Below are 3,758 nucleotides of genomic sequence, written 5' to 3'. Positions count from 1 at the left end.
AGTTGCCTCCCAGACATGCATTATAGAGATAAACCTTAACTCTTTCCTATTTAGACAAGTCCTGATAAAATGCAATCTGAATGTAGACATCATGTGATTATAGTTGAACATGTGAAGTACAGCCTACAGATAACAATGAGATTTCAACATAAAATACCTTATATATCTTTGTTTCTTATGCCAAAGTGGTTTGGGTAGGGAAAACCATCATTTTATAATAATTTGCTAAAAATCAATTGTTCTGGTTTTCATGATACATTTTGCTGTTTCTGATATCTCATCATATTTAGGTAACATGTTACCATTTGGAATAACTGGGTACACAAGGCAACTTCTAAATTTGTTCCTTTCTTCTCCAACATCTTCTAATGCATATTGATCCTTAAAATTAGACATTCTTCTATGAGCTGAAAACCAAGCCTCTCTGACAAAGATTAGAACAGCCTACATATATGGGTACTTACACACACACACACACACACACACACACACACACACACACACACACACACACACACATGACCTCCCTAGTGGTGTATGGGCCTTTGACCAAGATTACATCACTAGACATGCAATTCTTTCCTGTGGAACAAGCCTCAAATTCAGTCAGAAAGTGGTTAATTACTCCATAACAGTCACACCACTATTGTACAAGTGTGTACATCTTACCTGACAAGTTGCTGTTACAACAGCAGCCTGCATAGTCTCTCATGAAAAACAGCCAACAGGGACAAAATTTACAGGTTTGTTTTGAGATTGCTTTTCCTATGTCCTACAGTCAGGAACGGGATATTACCATGTACTTATGGTGGGTAACCAAGAGCAATGTCAACAGTATGTATTGTTAGGGAGACTTCTGGGGTCTTTCTGACCAATAACTCATAGGGAGTCATTCCATGCCTTGTACTGTTATTTTCATTTGACTTAGCATGTCTCTTTGGAGTCTACCCATTCAGGGAGAGTCAATTTGAATTATTTTCATAAAAATGTTGTATTTTGAAATTGAGGTACAGGGTTTCCATAAAGCTCTGCTGTACAGTCCATTGGAGAGAGTAGGGGCTTGAAGTTACTCACTATCACTGAGTTGGACTAGTCTGTGTCTTGAAGTCAAGTAGCATGATTTAATGAAATAAATTATGTTGGTGTTTGGTGTGCATGTATTTAAGCTTGGGTAATTGTTCCATTGATCAAAATTGGAATCAACCTAGATGTCCATCAACTGATAAATAGATAATTAAATGTACTATATATGCATGATGGAATTCTATTCAGCTATGAAGAAACATAAAATTGTAAAGTGTGCAGGTAAATGTATGGAACTGGAAAATATTATACTGAATGAGGTAATGCCATCCTAGAAAGACAAACAATGTATATTTCCTCTCACATGTGGATTCTAGTTTCAAATTTATTTTATGTATTTATTTTCATCATTTATTTATTTATGTTGCTTTTACCACATCCATGCCAATATTTGATAGTTGTGTTTTTTCTTTTTTCTATTAGTATTTTTTATTAAGAAAAATTTTATTCATTTTACATACCAATCACAGATCGCCCTCTTCCTTCCTCCCACCCCTACAGCCTACCCCCTCAACCCACCCCCCATTCCTTCCTACAAGAATGTAAGGCTTCCCATGGGGAGCCAGCAGAGCCAGGTACATTCAGTAGAGGCAAGTCCAAGCCCCTCCCCCTGTATCAAGGCTGTGCAAGGTGTCCTACCATAGGTAGTGGGCTCAAAAAATCCCGCTCATTCACCAGGGATGGATCCTGATCCTACTGCCTGGGGGCCCCTTAAGAAGATCAAGCTACACAACTGTCTCACTTATGCAGAGGGCCTAGTCCAGTCACGTGGAGGCTCCACAGCTGTTGGTCTAAATTTCATGAGTTCCCACTAGTTTTGTTTGGTTGTTTCCATAGGTTTCCCCTTCATGATCTTGATGCCCCTTGCTCACAGAATCGTTCTTCTGTCTCTTCAACTGGACTCCTGGAGCTCGGCCTGGTGTTTAGCTCTGGATCTCTGCATCTGCTTCCATCAGTTACTGGAAAAAGGATCTATGATGACAGGGTATTTACCGATCTAATTACTGAGGAAGCCACAGCTCCCCGAGACACCATAAGCACTACCGCTGGCCCCTCTGTAGAATTCAAAAAGAGTTCTACATAGCTATGATCATAAGCTCCTCCACTTGTCCCTGCAGTGGAATTCAGGAAGAGCTCCACATACCTGTGCTGCATATTAGCTTTATCCTTTGCCATAGCTGCCACAGCATCTTCATGAGTAGCAAACTCAACATCTGCCTCACCTGTAACTCTGCCATCCGGTCCTATTTCAATGTGTACTCTCATGGGACTAAGAGGTGAGAAGAAATTATAAATATCATTCTCAGTGGCTCTGTATGGTAACCCCCTCATGTGTACACAGTGCCTTGTGGTGCTCTGGGAAGTGAACCCGCCGTCTCCAAATCTATGATCAGACATTCCTGAGAAGCAATAGTTTAGGTCTCTTCCAAATCTATCAGACCCAAAACCATACACGTCATTGTAACCTCCATAGTCATCATAGCCTCCACACCCTCCACCATAGGTACCTCGCCTCATTTTTTCAAACCGGGCTCCTCTGCCAATGCTATTATACCCTCTTCCGGCCTGTGGCCTATCATAAGGATCCTGGCGCTTTATAGTCATGAGCTTTCAAGGGGGATCATAGTGGGTTCGGAATTCAGCTCTGCTACTCTTGAAGATTTCTTTCCTTGTGTTTCTTTAAGGCCTTTTCACCTATCGTGAAGCAAACTGCACAGACACCTCCTCTGTGCTCTGTTCCTGAAAGTTCACCAGCAGTGTTATCCCATTTGGCACAATTTCCAACACTGAAAAGAACTGATCAATTTCTTTCTTGATACAGTCAAATGAGAGTCCTCTAAGCCTTACAAAGCCATCATTGGGAGTATTAGGACTATTTGGACCTGTATGCTTTAACACCCAATCCATTTCAACACTGTAGGACTTGAATACTTCAATATATCTGTGTCCCATGAATTCTCTGTCTTTCTTTAAAGCCAATTTCACTTCATCTTCAGATTTAAGTTCGACAAACTCTTCGCCACTTGGTCTGCCTTCTCTGGGGTAGATAAAACGAACACCTGATGTGCCATTTTGGATTTTGCAATCAGAGAAGAAGCGCATCACTTCTTCGGCTGAGCAGGACCAGGGTAGGCCCCTAACCTTCACCACGAACCCCTCCCTACCCTCTGTGCTCAGCATCATGGTGACTGTTGGGCTCTTGGTGGCAATCTTGACTCAACACAATTTCAACGTGGCCTTTGACCCTGCGAAAGTTTCTTCCAGGAATCTGGTCGACAGATACATAAAAATGTTTGCTGCAGCACTCCAAGGAGACCAGGGGATTATCCTCCTTCTTCCCTTAAACGGCTATAGTGAGACAATAGACGACCAGAACTACTTCTGCTCACGTAAGTGATTGATCACGTGAGTGCCTACGTCATGTGAGATCTTGGTTACGTGAGCAACTCTCAACAGTTGTATTCTTAACGATGACCATTCTGATAGGGATGAGGTAGAATCTTCGAAGAAGTCTTAGTGTGCCTTTCATGATTGCTAAGAAAGTTGAACACATTTTAAAAGACTTATTTATTTGGGGGTGAAATATTCTGTATATATATATGTTAGGTCCATTTGAGTCATAATGTCTGTTATCTCCATTATTTGTTTAGTTTCTGGATGGATGACCAACTTAC

At 41.2% G+C, this 3,758-nt stretch overlaps 1 pseudogene; it reads right to left on the bottom strand.

The window, feature by feature from the left end:
* Positions 1 to 2,080: 2,080 nt before the first annotated feature.
* On the bottom strand, positions 2,081 to 3,358 carry LOC128117419 (heterogeneous nuclear ribonucleoprotein H2-like; annotated as a pseudogene).
* Between the last annotated feature and the right edge of the window lie 400 nt (positions 3,359 to 3,758).

This window comes from Peromyscus californicus, unplaced genomic scaffold (genome assembly GCF_007827085.1).
Source record: "Peromyscus californicus insignis strain IS unplaced genomic scaffold, ASM782708v3 Scaffold_10__1_contigs__length_136768540, whole genome shotgun sequence".
Taxonomy (NCBI): domain Eukaryota; kingdom Metazoa; phylum Chordata; class Mammalia; order Rodentia; family Cricetidae; genus Peromyscus; species Peromyscus californicus.
Note: the sequence above shows the minus strand (reverse complement) of the source record. Positions and strands in the feature narration are given on the sequence as shown.